Genomic DNA, 18,662 nt, shown 5'->3' with positions numbered 1-18,662 from the left:
AATGAGCTGTAAATACCATGTAAATAGAAGCCACCGGCCTCTTTATGTGGCTGATACCTCACAGGGACCGTATCCCCAGGTCCTGGACAGGGATGACAAGGAAACACTTTTCTTCCCAGCCACCCATTTAAAATGTCTCTAGCCACCAGAGTTTTAGCGGAGTTTCCGGAGTGAAGCCCCCAAGATCGCCAGTCAGCTCTGGATGTGGGGCACAGATGGTTTGCACACCGGCTGCACATCCAGAGCCTCTACACCGCCTCCACTCCCCACCAGAGAAAACGGCAGCTTGTCGGAATAAAAAACACACAGCAGGCCAAGTTTCCCCTAGGAAGGGTGTGACATTCCCGATTTTTAATGCACACCACTGGGAATGTCCGGCCCGGCCTCATTGTAATTGCCCTGGGATACATCGTATGACAGTGTGGTGCCACCATGTGTTTCCGCAGGTGACGTGGCTCTGTGTCACCGAGTAAAAGCTGGGTGACAGCTGGAGTTCAGACAGAAGCAATGCATGAAGCCCAGTGATTAATACTCCCCTCGGGAGGACAGCAGAGGAGCGTGTGAGTAATCTATGTCCTCTGTCCATTTCTCCTCGTTCACAAGCCATGCCTGACTTAGCCCTGCAGGAGGCGCCACACAGTTACACATATAGTACTAATTTGTGATCAAAGTGAGGGAGTAAGAATTAGCAATGAAAGATACGCATGTCCAATTAACAGGAAATCAAAGCACGGATTTTTATGTCAGTCACTGCTGAAGAGCCTGGCAACTTTCGTCAAGTGACTTCTTCAGCATCGTCATAGAGATAGCGAGAGTACAAAAAGCAGAGCCCCCATCTTCTCCGTCATGGGCAGGTGCACCATGTAGTGACTGGAGCTCAGCTCCGACAGTGAGGTCACCAACAGCTCCCCAGGGAACGTTCCCATGTCACATAAAAACACCCCGCTTCACCCATTCCCCAGCCCTGCGGCCCCCTCCCTCTCCCAGACACCCCAGCAGCAGTTTTTAAGTAAACAGTAAAAGCTCCCTCCCATCCTGATGATGAAGTTGCGGCATCGAGCCGGATAACTTACCACGCAAGAAAATGCCGTTTTCATTTACAAATCGATGACTGTTTGTCAAGGCAGCCTGTCACTGGAGTGAAATGGCCCTCCAGAGCGCCATCTGCATTGATTAATGTCCCTCCTGGGGTGAAAGCAGCATCGGCAGCCTGCATCTCCTCAAAAGCGGCTCACCTTCCACTCCAAGTGCTTGCAGACATGTTTCTGCTTGCGGTCACTATGGTCGTGATGGAAAATGGAGAATGAAAGGTGAGGCTGTGCTGTGACTGACTCCATCATGTTCCGGAATGTTCTCTAACACGCAGTAATTAACCAGCCGGACAGAACATGCTGAGAGCCTCAAGGGTGTCACACAAATCACATGTGCTTGCCACTCCAAGGAGGCGTCTGATTGGCCAGCCACTGCATCGCCTATGACATGTGTGCACCCAATCCCATCACTGTGATTCGGAGTACAGGGGGTTTGGGTGTCTGTCCCTGACTGATCAGCACGAGTCACTGAGTCATTCCTGTTACCGAGGAGCAAATGTCCCTACACTCTGGTAAAACATGACTTTTTTTCACTCCAATATAAACCTCAATTTTATAGAAAACTGTGAATGCAATCAAAAAAACTAAAAATGCCAAAAGTCTTTTGTTTGGTTACTTATGGTCAAGGTTAGGGCTGGGTAGGGGTTAAGGTTTAAGATTAGGGTTATGCCCATAGAAATGAATGGAGAGTGGCCATAATGATCGGAATATATGAACTCTGTGTTTATGTCCTGCTCAGCGCATGTGACCAGCTAAGGGTCATGTTCACATTCTAACACAGTGACCGCTGTGGGTGATGAGGGCCATGATGGGGGGGGCCGAATGTCAAAGCACCTCATGCTGGCAGGACAAAGAGAGACGGGAGAACAAGCAACCTCTGAAAGTGCTGAGGTGTGTGTGTGTGTGTGTGTGTGTGTGTGTGTTTGTGTGTGTGTATGAGTCTGCAGAGCGTCTTATCTTTGTACAGTTATATTCAGTGATCCCCACAGACACGGTAACTGCTGAAAATCAGGAAGAGCAAACACTTTCCCTTAATCTGCTTCAAAAAAGTGCCAAAAACCATTTGCATAATATTACATCTTGAATGCTGCAATGCCACACACAGACACATAATGAAATCTCATAGACAATGCACTTATTTTCCTTTTTTAAAAGTCTCCATCTCCACTTGCATGTGTCCGCAGACAGCTTTTGTCATTGAAAAATGGACATCAGACCTTGAAATGCACTAACTTGGTATTCACATGCACACCTTCTGCTCTGATTTATTAATAATAATATGCCATTGTCTCTTTTTCAAGTATCACCTCTGTCCACCCTTCCTAATGGGACAAAGGCCTTAAAAATATGAATCTCTTATTATATGAAGATGTGGTTATCAGGCACCACCTGTTCTGTGATTGGCTGTTTGGCAGGAAGAGGGGGCGTGGCCTGTATGTTTGTTTTCCAAATGACCAAGGTGCGATGGCAGAGAATGGAGGTGGAGCTTTAAGGGCACGTTGACATGGACTGTTAAAGACGCCACGGCCCATTGCTCTGACACTCTGGTCCCCCTCCCATCTGTTAAACATGACTGATAGTGGTAATCAGCAGGGGTCCCTTAGGTAGTCCTAGCCTGGCACTCCCAGCTAATTACAGGCAGGGGAGTCATGTGACCAGGCCAGATGGACAGCCTGCCAATCAATCAAAGCCGCACTGGGACTCCCTTTCTTGGACAGGCCCGTTTTATCTGAAGGGGCGAAGGGCTCAGACACATCATGAATCAAGCAGAGACCATGAAGCGTCACCTTGCATAAGATCTCGAGGACACCTCTCAACTCCAGACGCAAGTCCCAACACAAGACCAGAAGCGAGTCCTGGCATGTCCTGACGCGAGCCTCTCGCTGAACAAATCACGGTCAACAACGTCACTTGAAAGATGTGAGTCCCAGTCTGTTTCCTGCTGGAGAAATTTTTGTTACCCCCCAACACACTTCTTCTGGGAAATACCATCATGAAGAGTGGCATGAAGGTTCACTGCAGCCCCCACACCCATAAAAGCTGGTCCCTTATTCATTATTTACGCAAAGCACCCAAATATGCTGTTGCCTGGAATATCACATCCTGCATGAGTTCAGGCTTTATCTGCCGCAAAGGTCCACGATGGAGCACTTCTGAGAATCCAGAGGCCAAAGAAACTTTACAGCTAGGAGTCAGATTCATATATTCTGCTTATGCTCTTTGAAAAGGATGCTTACTCATCTCCTCAGAGGAAGTTAGGATCCATGGCTGTCTCTGCCGAAACTGCCACTTAATTGAAAAGTCTGGGGAAGGAAAATCCTCATTAAAATAATCCCCGCAGGCAATGCGAGTGGACGTCTTCACCTGCGCCTCACAAAAGCGACACGGGCGTCAGGCCGCGGCCATAAATCCTCACAAAGCGAGTGTCTCTGCTCCATCTGCCGGGACGTTTCATCATGTCATTCACATTCACTTAATTAATCAAACATTGTCAGAATTATCTCTCTCCGCCCCTTGAAAAGGAATTAAATTAATCCATTACCGATATTTTGCGGCCCATTTCCCAATAACACTCTCAGAAATTAATCTTCCCGTCCCAGAGTCTGGGTGCGCCTGGGCCGCTCTCTGTTCCCGCTCAGCTTTCCGGCACTGTTCATTTTCTCATCTCCTACGTCCACACCGTTTCTCTGCGCTTCTTTCGGGAGACTAATTACCGACTTAGGGATAGAGGGATGCATGTTTAAATCGTGCCGCATTAATCAAAATCAGGGCAGGCCAGTCGGGAAACATCCAGACTTTATAACGACATAAGGCGTGGCCATGTGCTGTGATGGGCGGCTATGCCAAGGTGTGTGCTGGTGGGCCTACTTGTCTAACTGTAGCAGTAGATATGAATGTGATTTTGGGGAATGGAGGGGGGACACACTGGCTTTGATCTCCGACCCCTCTATTACCACCATTCTCATACCGTTCCAAACTCTGCTAGCAGATAATTTTCACATGCCATCAAGGTCCAGAATAACAGCTAGCCATAGCAACAGTGGCCAACAGGAACAGTAAACCCCAAAAACAATATGGTGGGGGCGTCCCTAGCATTCCAGAGCACCAAGCCAGCAGAGATGATGGCGTGACCTGGGATAACCCTCCCCCTGTGAGCCCTCGTGGTTTTCTGGTTTTCTGGAGTCCAGGTGTCACCAGCATGAACTTATCCGGTCTCTTTCCATCCTGGGAAGCGATATCCAAACTCCAACAGACTCCAGAAATTAATGTCTCCCCTCTTACGATATCAAGATATTACGTATCTGCGCTGGATATCACCGGCACGCCACGTGTCTTGTAAGCGGAGTCTGCATGTCAGTTATAACCGAACAAAACTAAAGCTAAAAGCGGCCTTGGGGACCAAATTGTTTGTTCGTTATAAGCGAAATTCCGTTATATGTGAGTCCACTATATCCGATGCTTTTTCTGCATGTTCTTAAAGGCGCACAGCCGGGACCAGCGGACCTCGTCCGTTATAGACGATATTCCGTTATAATGGGATTTTACTGTAATGACATAATTACTCTCAGTACAAGATGCTGTACTGCTTTATTAATCCCCATACAAGCCAATATAATGCAACTTGAAAGAATCTACAATACATTATATATTGACAGTAAAATGTTACTGTTATTCTTTCCAGGGCACTTAAACAGTTGTGGCCGTCATTCAGCATGCTTAAGTGTGTGGATGCAGAGCCCCTGGGGATACGATCAAGCAGCAGGTGGCGTCGGCTGTGAACAAACAACCTGTAGTAGGCCAGGTCAGGAGAGGCAGGAACGTGAGATATATAGTGCTGCATGTAGAAACTGCTGCAGCAGAGACATCACAGGAAAGCGTTTCAGTTGAAGTCGTAGGCAGCAAGGAGGCAGAGGGGGTACAAAAAAATTCCGAAATCATTTAGTTGGTTTTCCTGCTGGTTTCATGATCCCTATTAGAAAAGGACCTTATCCCCTCCCCCCCCGAGACCACTTGGTACACACGGTAATTAACATGTGACTGGTAGGAATGCTCAAAAGCTCCAGTGGCCACATTGTTCCACAGGCAGAAATCTCTCTCTTTCATCTCACCACTTTAATTGCATCCGCCCTGCAATGAAAAGGCAGACCTGTTGTTTGAGGTGCACGATTCACAGCGTTCCAGATGTTTGCACAGGTAGCGTCGCCGTGTTAATTATCTGTGGATGAGTTTGATTTTATGGGTCCAACGCAGCGTTTCCAGAGGACTGTGCAAAAGAACGGCGCCGAGGCCTGGTTAAGCCGCTGCCATTCCCAGACCCTCTATCGTGCTATTGGAGTAAATAAAAAAGCTGCCTGCAGCATTCATGTAGAGCCTTCGCCTCAGTCTCCTGTCCAGGGGGATGTTCCCGTACCCTCCCTCACAAATGTTAAGCTGGCCACCACCATGTTGCATCAGCCTACACCGGACAACAAAAGTCCCACTTTAAAGATGGCATTTTCAATTTCCCTGTGTATCAAAAAAAGAAGGAAAAGTAGCGATGGTCCTTTCACAGCTTGCTGTACATCTGCACGCCTCGTCAGATTAATTACGGGCTCCTTCAGTGACTCGGCGACATTCAAGAAAACATCGAGCGCCGTCGTCAGGGTGGGTTTCATGTATTTTTTTTTTCCCAGCACACAGAGATCAGTGATGGAAGTCGACAAGCCACACATTTACTACGTTATCTGCCAGAGTAAAAGCCCCAGGTAAATATGTAACAACATAGGAATAATAAACACCCACACAGAAATGTTTGCAAGAATATCTCTCCCTAGTTTGCAGCTGCATGATGGCAGCTATTTTTACCTGCTGTCTTTTTGTGACGACACAGGGCACTGAAGATCCTGGGTAATGAATTTGCACGGACCTCCATCGGCCAATGCGTGCCAAGGGTACGAGTCCAGTCATTGGTCGTCCAATAAAGCAAATGTGACCGCTGCAGTGTCCCGGAAGATTGCCTGACCATGCACCATGTTTTCTCTTTACTCTCCTGACAGAGCATTTTCTGTTTGGGAGGTGTTTGTCCACAATGTTCCTCCCTTTTGCATCTCGCTTGTATGGGTTTGACGTTGCAGACCATTGTACGCCCCGTGACGGTATTGACCATAAACGCACCACATAAACAGCAACAGACCAGGTGTGGATGACCACGGCACTCAGTCAATTGTCTTTTAGCAACTGTTAAATTCATATCATTTTATGAGCTTCCCTAAAATTTTATGGGGTAACCATAAATAAAGTATGTTGTGAATCACTGAGAAAACATACATAATTTATTGTCCAGAGATTTGAGGCAGGTTAAAATAGGCCTCAGCCCACCGACATCGATGGATTGGCGCTCTTTGACGGCAGTTTACGGTCATTGATGACCACTTAAAGCTGCGGATTTACCGCTGCTATCATGTGTTTGCAGGCAGAATCCAGGCACAGAAAACCATTACTGTACAATAATGTTTGGTAGGAAGGCAAGGAAGGGTTTAAAGCAGACAGCAAACCTCCAACCTACACACATCCGACAAACCTGTCATTCATCTCTTCAACCCTTCTCACATTCGCAAAGGCAGAGAGCTTTAAAATACAGCCGACATCATAAATGCGTCAAAAGTCAGGCGTACGGGGGAAGGCCAAATGGGCATCCCTATCAATTTCCCCATGACAGCCGGCGATGGAGGTCCAAAGCTTAGGTCTCTGGCTAACATGAAAAGTCAGATGGGCGTTTAGGCATCACTGATCCCTCAAAAAAATGAACACACTTCCAGGGGTGGTTTAAAGGTAATCCTGTGTTTTGGTATCAGCTCATTATACATGGATGCATGCACACACACACACTCACGCACGGACACATGTCGGTAATTACCTATCCTTATGGGGCCCACTCATTCACTTCTATGGGAAAAATGCTAACGCTAACTATGACAACCCCCCCCCTGCCCTAATCATAACCATAAGTAAGCAAGCAAAATACAAGAGTTTTTTCATTTTTAGTTCTATCATAGCAGTCACTGATTTTTATAAAATAGAGTTTTTCTTTATGAGGACCAGGAAACCAGTCCCCATAAGGGAAAAAACTGATATTTATCACGTTATGGGGACATTGTGTCCCCATAAGGATAGGTATACCCGCTCACACACACACACACACAATCTACGTTTTCATATATTAATGGGGAGTCTCCATTCATTTCTATGGGCATAACCCTAATTCCAACTTTGATAACCTTAATCAGCCCTAACGTTAATCAGAAAATAACCAAACCAAATACAAGACTTTTGCCATTTTTAGTTTTTGATTGCTTCCAAGTTGAAGTTATCCTTGAAGGATCACAGAAAAATCTTCACAAGGTAAAAAGTTACAGGTTTTTATCTGGTCCCCACAATGTAACAAGTACACCCATATAAACATAGCCAATCCGAACAACATGAACACAGAGATGCAGCATAAAAACAGACCAAGTTCTAATGAAACCACCAGCATGATCCATTCAAAGCGATCAGTGTTCAGTCAGTGTTGGTTTGGCAGCATTACTCTCCTGAACACCTTTGATATTCTCTACACAGCCTGTGTCAGCTCATCCGGACACACTTGTAATTTCGGGGCTCTGGGTCTTTGCCAACCCCATCGTTTCACTCATGGCAGGAGGTCACATGATCATTGTCATTGCAAGCCATCACAAGCTTCACGCGGGGGGGGGAGCTTCTGTAGCCCAATCTCAGGCACCGAGCGAGTCATGGACAAATACAAACGAAGGCCAATCACACGGAAGGAGAGCAGAAGTATTATTTACATGCAAAGTATGTGACAATTACAGCGTGTGGCATTTGGGAAATGCTTTTGTTAAAAAGACCTCCGCATGGTGCAGCATTCAAATGACTTGTCTGGTACAGAAAGAAGCCAAACAAAGGAGCAAGATGACTTGAAAATGAAAAGAATTACGAGGTGCAATGTTGTGACCAAGGATTTTGCACTTAAGAATTATGGAACCATTTCATGGATATTTGTGTCAGATGGAAGTCAGGTGGGACCTCGAAATGTGAGACATAAATATTGTCTTGAATCAACACAAACTGGTGAAAATATTCCTCTGCATTATGAATTTCATGGGGGGACGTCTGTCAAAATTGCAGATCTGTGACATAAGTCAAATAGGCTTTGCAATATATAAATTTAGAGTGAGAGACAGACATGCAGGCAGACAGACAGACAAACAGTGAGAAGAATGTCAAGGAAATTTCATAGCAACAGTTTAGAAATAAATAGCATAGCACAGTATGAGGTATGATTAAAATGTTCATCTAAAAGAAAAATGTCATTGTTTCTGCACCATAAAAAGCACAGTACCTTATTTAAAGTCAGCTAATTAATTGCCATCTTCTTCCTCTAAGTTTCTACACAGGAGACTAAAAATGAGCAACTGAAAACAAACAGGATGTATTGCTGGGCTGCATGTTGGTGTCCTCAGAGCGGATTTGCCATTGAATCCACAAGCAAGGTACATAGTCTGAAATCAATTTGAAATCATGCTGTATAAATCAAAAACTGCTTCTTCTTTAACTGTTCACTATAATTTTTGACTAAGTGTGCTTTAGAAACTGCTACCCAAGAAGCATAAGTGGTAGGAAGAGAGATGGATGGATGGATCTGACTGCGAGGTGTCTGTGAGTGTAGGATGTTCCGGAACATGAGTTGCTCAGCTGGGTGCCTCGGTTCCTGGTTCACGTCCATCATTGTCTGCTAGCTCCACAGAGTGAGGTCACACTGACAGGCAGCTGTGAGGACACCCCAGGCACTGCCCTGCCGGGGAGGCAAAGAAGGACCTCAGCAAGCAGGGCCGTGTTTAAGACCGGCCCTCTGTGGAGTGGGATACCACTGACCTTCAGCCTGAGCTTATTTCCTATGGGGGGCACATTTTTATGCAGGGGGTGGGTGTTTTTCCCTTTATGTCAGGAAAAAATTCAGTGGGCACCAATAAGGCCCCTCCTAGCGAGGTGTTCCCTACCTTGCTGTACACAACCCCAAAATAATCCTGACACCAATCCCATAATGCATTAGTGCTAATCACCAACTCCACCAATTCAACAACACAGGTGAAAGTTTCATTACACAGAAAGCTGTATACTGCAGCATCTTTTTCACAGCAGCTGATGATGGCAGGGAGGGCACATGACCTTAAAAGGACAGCAGGAGCTGATGGGTAAAGTGCAGTCTGCAACCCAAACAGTCGAAGTGATTGGCTGCCTGGTCACATGACCCTAAGCAGACAACATGGGTTGATGTGCACAGCACTGACTGTGAGCTTAATTGTCAAAGTGATGTTGCCTCTAATGGCTTTTAATAGCCAGATGGTCTTCCAGTATGACGGGATTGATTGAGCACACAGGAGGTGTGGCCAATGATGTTTTTTTCTGGGGGGAGTGGTAGCATCAGGCCTGTCAAATGGCCCCCATTAACCCATCTGCTCTGCATCCAGGTAGCACAGTGACCTGGCCCACATTCATGAACCGCCAACATCAAAGAACAGCCCCAACCCCCCCCCCCCCAGATACACGCACGCACACACACACATGCTGTATAGACTGCATGTCCCTTAAGGACTTGATCACTGAATAGCACCTACAAGTGGGATAAATGCTAGAAATGTGACTGGTGACGTCATGGATTCGATGGATTAGCCACCTATAGGCCTAATGAGTGCTAAAGTAAATTAGCCATCCACTAAAATCGGGACTTAGCATGTTTAGCGCTGGTGCTCAGGTGACGGGGTCAGTCTGTGCTCACCCCCCTGTGCCTTGTAAGCTTTATCTCCCATCACTGGTGCCAGAGAAGCTTCTCAGGTGACAATTCCCCCCCCCCACACACCCTGCCAGGTCATATCTGACGATGCAGTTCATGTGAAATTATGCCCAGCTGATTGACACCTGATATATACCAATCAGACATATAGAGAATGTAGTCCATACCCAACAAAAAGAGCCCAAAATAAATATGTACAATGAAATAAAGAAAATGTACAAATAGCATCACCTAATCAGCTACCCTCCCCAAGCCTGTGATTAACCATAACTCCCCTTGATTACTCAGTATGACAGAAAATAACCTTTAAGTTCTTTTTCTAAAAGTAGCATGAAAACAGGCATCTCAATCAGTTAATTTAGCAGAGCAGGGAGAGTAAACAAATTGGGAGGCAGGCAGCAGCTCAGGCAGGGCAGATTGCAGGCCTGGCAGCCGGAACCCTGATTGCCTTTTGTATGTCTGCGCTCGCCGCCGCATTAGCATTGCAGGTACGCCGGCAGGGTACCCTGCCCCCACCACGATCCGGAGTGGGCCAGTCTTTCAGTGAGCAGATAGATAAGAAGGTGTTGATATTCCGCTCATGTTTAAACAGCCAGTCGGGCCCTCTGGCCCATTCCACACACTTATAGCCACTCCCAAAGGAAATAAATATCCCAGCTTCAGAAAAGGATGGGTGAGGATAAAGAAGCCACTCACCGACTGTTAAACCAACAGCCGATCGACAGTGAGGACCCCCAAACCACCCTCTCCGCCCCCAGCCCTGCCCACTGGCGTTCCCTCTGCAGACACTGCAGCGCGAGCAGTTCAGCAAAGTCAAGCCGCACATATGTGACACCTGACCACACACCATTGTTCACAGCTGAGACAGAGGCACCTGCCACTGCCAAAACCATAAAAATCACATGGCTAATAACCACCAAGCTGCTGCTAAGTGGGCACTGGCGATCGATCGCACGAGCAGGCCCCTGACTAAGGTAAGCGCTAGCATGAATATTTCAGTATCCGTTGTATAATAGTACTTAATTACGGTAATTAAGGAGTTAAGGACAGAGGGTTATGTGAATAATTCCCAGGTAGAAATGGGAGCTGTCAGTTCAGCACTAAGGGTTCAGAAGCACTACCTGGCCTAACCCTCTATCATGGATATGGATTCGAAGGTGGCCAAGCAGTAACCATCCATTCAAAGGCATTTTCCCTGCTGAAATTAACTGCACCCCCACGCAACCATAACCACTTCCATCTAATAGCTTCTAGAAGTTTCCTGCATGCTGTCATGGAAATGTGACTTAAATGTGGCCTGCGGGAGCCAACCGCGGTGTGGAGCTGGTCAGGACCAGCATGAGCTAAAAAGCTTTTCTGATAGGGCGTCCTTGATCACTCCAAAAAGACGCACAGTGGAAGGTTCTGGAGAGCAACTAGTGTGACAGCTATTGGTTCAAGTCCCTAGAGGAGTTCAAAAAAAAAGGAGAAAAGTACTCAACCTGAATCACTACCCAGATATGTGAGCGGGGAACAGCTTCAGTATCTCTAACTAGCTCAAACATCAGAGCCCCACGTTTGTTACGTCGGACATCATGCTCAAGAAGGGCTCAGCCGAGCGTCGCGCCTTCAAGAATCTTCCACGGCAGATCTTGACAGAATCGCAGGAGAGATGCAGGGCCATGTTCTTGTTTAGCATGTTGACCCTGTGACCTCACCAGCGTGCCTTTGTCGGGATGATGGGGGCCCGTCAGAGGAGTGTGAGCCCCGCTTCGTCATGTCGACACAGTGAGGAGATGACAAAGGCGTCGCTCGTAATTGGACGGGAGGATGAAGGCTTGTAAGCACAATACCAACCCAGAACATTCTTTCAATGCCAGATTCTTTATTTTTTGATTCGACAGTTGAGGGGGGAAGAAAATCCAAGAATGCAGAAGTCACAAAAATGAATTTTCAGCACTGCAGTCCATGTGACTGCAAACTTAACCTGTGACAGGACTAAAATAACCTTAAGGGTAACAGACCTGTGTGTATGTTTGGGGGGGGGGGTGACAGCTGCTTTGGGAATTGGGTGGCTAGGCTTCTTGGGGCTTGGGGACCCCCTTCCTCCACCAGTTTCCTCCTTTCACCTGAAAAGAAGACCCCAAATGGCCAACACCGTGTATTAAGTGCAACATGGATAGAGGCAGCATCATAATCAGAACGCGTGTCCCAGAGTGTTTCAACCCCCAGGAGACCCAAGTGTACAAGGCTCCTACTGCAGGCCATTTGTACATGTTAGGAACTTTACACTTAGGCCCTGTGCCTGCTTATGCCCTACATTACCCATAATCCCCTTCCAGCATCTTGCCTCCATGGCATCTCCTTTGCCAGCAGAGATTAGCTTTGTCTGTGGAATCTGTAGACCACTAGGAAAACAGGGAACCATCTGAAAGCCTTCAAAGACAGAAAGACCTCCAGCTCAGAGTCCGTTTGGTTAAAGACAGAGGGTGTTAATCAATATGCACACTTGGACATTCTTGTGTCCTTACATACCTGTATGATTTCATCTTTCATTGCCCAAGTACAGTACTCAAGAATAGAAGTACAGAGGACAGTAAAAATCCCTAGATGTCATTCTGTCCCTGCCCCAAATATCAAGGATGCATCGGCTGCATACTCCCCAAAGAGAACAATCCCATGATTCGTTGCCGACAGTCCAGAGTTTGCAAGAATCCTCTAGCCAAGAACACAGGTATGTTCTTTGCATTCTTGTTAATGATAAACACCCAAACTTTCAGAAACTGGACTTGACCAAATATTTCAGGATCAGGTAAGCTGCCTGAAATAGCCTCCACCCCACCTTGACCCTGTCCAGTATAAGTGGTGGGAATATAAGTAGGTGGATGGATGGCATGATGGATGGATGGATGGAGAAAATACATTCAATATTTGGCGAACTCCCAGAGCACTATGAGTAAAATAAGCCTGAGAACCACGACTCCCACCATTTCTATAGCACAAACTGGGTAAAATTTATTCCAGTTGTACATTTTTTTGTACACATAATTACATTAGAATAGTTAACACAGTTGACAACAGCAGCAAATTGGCTATGAATTAATGCATTAGGGACACATGAATACATTAAAATGTATGAAGACCTTCCTTCCATGTTTAAGCACCAGAAGGACGAATGTGCTCATTATACAGCGGCGTCTTTCTCACTCTGACACCCCAGGCTTTTAGCCAATCACTGAATCTCTTACATATGCCGCCTCGTCCTGGGGGTGGGGCTTGGGGTTAAAGTTAACCTGCATCGGGGGCAAACCAAGCCACCGAATCACTAGTAATTTGTAAAATTTCCCCCTGGCATTCCAGAATTTCCCACTTGAATCAATAAACCCATCTCATCTTGTTTTATCGCATCTCAGGGTTCAGATCCGGCCCCCCGACCCTGTGCACAGCGGATAATACTGCTCACAGTGCCTCTGTATACCACTGTAACCGAATCAGACTTCCTGTTTATGCACGATGGTCAGACAGTAGACCAAAATAAATCGAATTCACGTGGGGCGTCTGTCCAACACAAACGTGGCCCAGATATGACAGCCCACACGGGCTGCCGTCAGAGCCTCCCAGACAGCCCGATATCCGAAGTGCACACAGACATCAAACATCATCAGTGACACACGGTAAATCGGGCCAAGAAGCAGGGCTTCGACATCCATTAATCTCCACTCTCGCTTACTTGTTGGGCGGTTTACACGGCCAGCCGTCTGTCCAGTACGGCACAGCTCGATGAATCTCATTATGGAGGCTGTAGGACGGCCTCCAAGTCATCCCTCGGGGGGGCTGTCAGCACACAGTGCATCATTGGTAATATTACTGCAGTCGATCAATCAATCAGCCTTATTAAATGCCACATACCGCCGATCAGATCATCTTCACGGCTCCCCATGCGCTCAGGCACCACTGACAGCAAGGTGATGAGGTCTGAGCCGTCACATGACTAGTAATGTCCAGGTGAAAGTAGAGAGAGGGGGAGGGAAAAAATATTCAAAAGATATTCGATTGGCTGCTGGATTCAAAATATTCGTATACATTTTTCTGGCATCAAATGGCTCCTTCTGACCCTGCGACTTGCAGCAATCTACCCAAAGAAGCAGGCGGCTTGGTGCCTCCCAGCATGTGGCACAGGCCAAGTAGGGCTGGCTGAGTGTCTCTCGCGTTCACCAAATGTGGAGCGAGGCCGCAGCATCCTGTCACAGGAAAAATGCAGAAATTCTGTATTGCCAAAGGTGACCAATTAAGCACTGCCAGTCAATCCATCAGGTGGCACAGGCCCAGGGCGGCATCTTCAGAGGAGGTGCTGAATTAGCAAGCCGATTTCACTATATCTCAGGAGGGAGGAGATGCTGTCAATGAAGCCTGTCTAGGGCCCATCGACCGGAACTGCCAATAAGGAGATGTCATGGAATCACAGACACTAATGTCTGGCAGTTTTTACTTTAATTTTCGTTTGCTCTGTGTACTTAGTGGCCAATTCTGCTAGAGCGTGGCACTACTGCTGCGGTAACCGATCACATCCTGTTTGTCAATGATCCCATCGACTGGAGAGAAAAATCGCACGGCTGAGGGCGTAAAAGAGCCATCAGAGTCCTCCGTGGCGATCAAAGCACAGGCATTTATGGCACTTCATTAATGAAGACCAATGCGGAACAAAGCAGGAGATAACAGCCTGGTTTCATTAGCGCTAAAACTGGAAAGTGAATTAATTTCAACAGGAAACAGGGCCATATTTATCTCTCTGCCAAACAGCAGCGGCAAACAGGGCCAGGGTTTATATGGGGGGGGGCTCCTGGCAGAGCTGTGAGCTGCGAGCTTCCTGTCTTTATGCACACGCTCGCTTCTCTTCAGCTGTTCTTCCCTAAACTACGCACTCCACTTTTTCCCCACCTGTCAGTGAATGCTTGGTTAACAGCCTGGCTTCCTGAGTCGAGGGGAACTTCAGGAATCCCTGTCAGACAGCCACACCCCGTACCCTCCCACCTTCCTATAACCCTATTCCCCACAGAAAGGGTGGCACAGTTCTGACTGAGAGCCCCCTACCCCCCCAGATATCAGCTTCCTGTACTGCGGCCTGTTGGGTTTAGACGTCAGCCTCCGTCTTTTACGGATGGGCTGCATTTATGTGCCACGAATCCACGGTGCTGGCCCCTAGCTGCCTGGTCACTCTCCCTGTAATTACACCTCCATGATGATTTATTATCTGCGTCTGATGGCAGAACAAAGTGACCTACTTTGCAAAATAATTACGAATAAGGAAAAGAGTGATGCAGTGATGAAGACACCATTTCCACCATGCAAATACCTCCCCCTACAGGTGGTGGCGCTAAAACACACTGTCCTGGATTCCTGCCCATGGGCATGGGGGAAAAGAGAGGGGTTACAGGTGCTGCTTAGACGTGACCCAAAGTTTTCAGCACCATGGACAGAGTCCCGATAATTTTACTGCTTGCCTGCACGCACACACCCGAGCTGAATGTTGCAGTCATATGATAAACGCACAGGTGGACTGGCGCCGGGCAGTTACCGTGAATATCGCCTACACCAGATTTTTGGGCCAGACCAGTCTGTTTTTGGCAGCAATCAAATCAGTGGTGGGAAGGGAGTCTGATGTGCCAGGATAACGCAGGAAAAAGGCAGGAGGCAGGCGACTTGGGTGCCCCTGGAACACTTCACATCTCGCTGCATGCATGGTGATGAAACGGCGACCCCCAGGGGAGGCACAAGGACAGGGGCTAACTGAAACAGCCGGCCGGCCACCTGCCCTCCTCCACCCCTTGGGGAAGGCAAGTTCTATTACAGGCCTGGGCATCCACTGTGACTACATCCATGGCCCCCTGTCAGCAGAGCATCCCGATTCCAGAAAACAGGGGTATGGAGGAAGGGGCAACCAACTGAAGGAGAATGGTCACCTGCACAGAGCAGCCAGCCACTTCCCTGGGCAATAACTTGGGGTGCAATCGATTTGTCTCTAATTGTTTCCAAAAAAGCCAAACTAGAGACGGCTTTTCCCTCAAGGCAAGATCACACCCAAATAAATCCTCTCGCAAGACTGCAGAGCAGCTGGAGATGCATGAATTACCCGTTTGATGAAGGTGTAGTGGGCTGTTTGCAGACTCACCCTCAGAGTGCGCAGTGACATGTCAGCGTGTCGGTGCACACGGCTGCTCCAGGCGCCATGGTGCAGAGCCGAGGTCCTCCTGCCGGACCTGCCGAGTGTCTAGGGAACACGTTATTCCCATGATCAACCATCTCACGCCATTTCCACATCACTCACCATCCCCAAGAGAGATCCCCTTCAGGAGGCATCCACCTGTGTCGGCGGGCAATAATGTACGAGGCATGAAACAATTGCAATCTGCGGGGGGGGGGGGGGGGGGGCTACACAAAAAATACACCGGTACAAACAATACATATAGTGAGCTTCCATAGGACTGACAGCAGTAGACATCTGCAGATGGGGTTCATCAAAGCTCTCTCTTCCTTGTCCTGCCACGAGCTTAACCAAACGTGCAATGCCAGAAGAGGCTACAGAATGACTCAGAGATGTTCGGTGCACTCAAAGGTGCTCTGCAGATGAGTTACTCATTTATACTCGCTGTAAATATACTCAAAGGAATGCGGTTTCGGGCCCCAAGACGACGTAAAGTCTGACTGGAGTTTACAAACCGTAAGCAGGAAAAGTGGTTCAGTGGTTATGCGCAGTCATATTCTCCCCGCCAGTCGGAGGAGTATTAAAAGCAGTACGTGCTCGGCGCATGTTTAATGCGCTCCCTGACGGCCGCGCAACAAAATTTGAGCACCGACAGAAAGGGGGGGTAGACAAAGCAACATCTCGCTCCGCTCAGTGGAAAGCCCCACACTCCGGGCTGGACTCTCAGGTAGACCGGTATCATTCCAAGGTGACTCCGCAGGGCTGAGCAGACGAGACTCCTCTGATTGGGCTCATTACTAATTCAGCTGAGCAGCTCAAAGGAGACGTGCGGCCCACTTCCAAGGCGGAGAGGAAGCCACAGCCTGAGACCACGAGCCGAGCCACACTGCTACGGCTAACCCTCTATCACCAGGCACATAGTAAAATTACGGGTTTGAAGCCCCCCCCTCCCGCCACCAATATATATATATATATATATATATATATATAGACACACTAATCAGACATGCAGTCTAGTCACAAAAATGAGTTCATTATCATTATTCATAATTCACTGTGAATGGTTCAAACTCCCCCTCAAATTCAGATTCCATCCAGTGGTCATAATCAACCAAGGGCTCCCCCCCTTCAATATCTATTTTTGGCTACGGGTCTGGCTAACATTGACCACACCCGCTAGTGCCAACGCTAACCACACCTCCTGCGGCTAACGCATGCCTGCTAGACCTACTGCTGGACACACTTGCTAGGGCAAACGCTGTCTATGCCTTCGAGTGCTAACAACGACCATGCCTCCGAACTCTAATGCTGACCACGCCTCCCCCCACTAACAATGACCACTCTTAGCACTAGTCAGGCTTTCCACTGCTAAGGCTGACTACGCCTCCCAGTGTTAATAACAACCACGCCGGCTAGTGGTAACGCTGACCACGCATCCTAGCGCTAACGCAAACCACGCCTCCCTGCAAATCATCAATGTTATCCTCTTAGTGGTATCAGTGACCATGCCTGCTGAAGATAACGCTGATCACGCCTCTCAGTGCTAACACAGCACGCATCAGACAGACACCCTTTGGTAGGGGGGCTACTGACCACCTGTGTGTACGTGCTGTGAATGAATGTCAGTCAGAGCGCATGTCCTGCAATTATGTAATCACCCTGGCAGCTTGGGTTAGGCTGTTAGGCTCATTAGCACTTGGCATGACGGTCTGGCCCGGAAACACATCTCCCAGGTCAGGGTGGTCTTTAACTCCTTTTAACTTTTGCGGCTGAGGAATTAGCATGCATCACTGGGGGGTATTAATGAAGGGTTTTAGATGAGTTTCAATGGCGCAGATGCATAGTATAGTGCTGCAACTTCTTAAAAACAGAGAGGCTTTTGCCTTATGCTATGTCATCGAAAAGCAGGTATTCATACTGCCTTGTTAAGTGCACCACAGGGCATAATTAAATGTTTCCTGAGGATATCATAGAATGACTCAAAATTCGCTGTGAATTATGAATAATTGACATTGCACAACTGAGAACGGATGACTGGCGACACTGAAATAATGAGGTACACAAACAGCACAACAGCACAAGGCTGGCTAAAGCCAAACCAGGAAATGCATCCCGTCAGCCTGAGAGGTGGCGATTCCACAGTGTCCGCTCCCATGTAACAGCTCCCCATGTGAGAGCAGCGGATTTATTAGGCTCATTCAGATGCATGCATCTTCCTCCTGTTTAAAGTCAGCCCTGAACCTGTTCTCATTTATAACCATAAATGTCTCAGTTACGATTCTTTTATGACACAAGCAGAAATTCATAACCTTCAGAATAAGCTCTCACAGCTAAATACTGCTCTGACATCCACAACAGGACCTCAATGTGCTGAACAACAGAGAACCAAAGCAATAAGAGTCATACGCATAATTTTCATCACCACCTAGGGCTGATTTAATAAGCTTTATGGGGGGTGGGGGGGGGGGGGGTCACTCAGCCCACTTGAAGAAAAAAGCAGAAAAGGGTGTTTGACACAAACCAAATGTCAAGCTGGAAGTTGCCCCCTGACTCTTGGCTG

At 47.6% G+C, this 18,662-nt stretch overlaps 1 protein-coding gene across 3 annotated transcripts in view; it reads right to left on the bottom strand.

The window, feature by feature from the left end:
- The window catches only part of LOC125746278 (low-density lipoprotein receptor-related protein 1B-like), a 279,046-nt gene that overhangs the window by 240,381 nt on the left and 20,003 nt on the right, over positions 1-18,662 (bottom strand). Inside the window, exon 2 of one of the 3 annotated variants that reach the window (XM_049020089.1) lies at positions 16,070-16,168. The exons of the other annotated variants lie outside the window; for them this stretch is intronic. The gene's annotated coding sequence lies outside the window, so the exon portion shown is untranslated. The remainder of the gene's footprint in view (positions 1-16,069; positions 16,169-18,662) is intronic. 3 annotated transcript variants of the gene reach the window in all.

The sequence above is a fragment of the Brienomyrus brachyistius genome, chromosome 1 (assembly GCF_023856365.1).
Source record: "Brienomyrus brachyistius isolate T26 chromosome 1, BBRACH_0.4, whole genome shotgun sequence".
In the NCBI taxonomy this organism is placed as follows: Eukaryota; Metazoa; Chordata; class Actinopteri; order Osteoglossiformes; family Mormyridae; genus Brienomyrus; species Brienomyrus brachyistius.
Note: the sequence above shows the minus strand (reverse complement) of the source record. Positions and strands in the feature narration are given on the sequence as shown.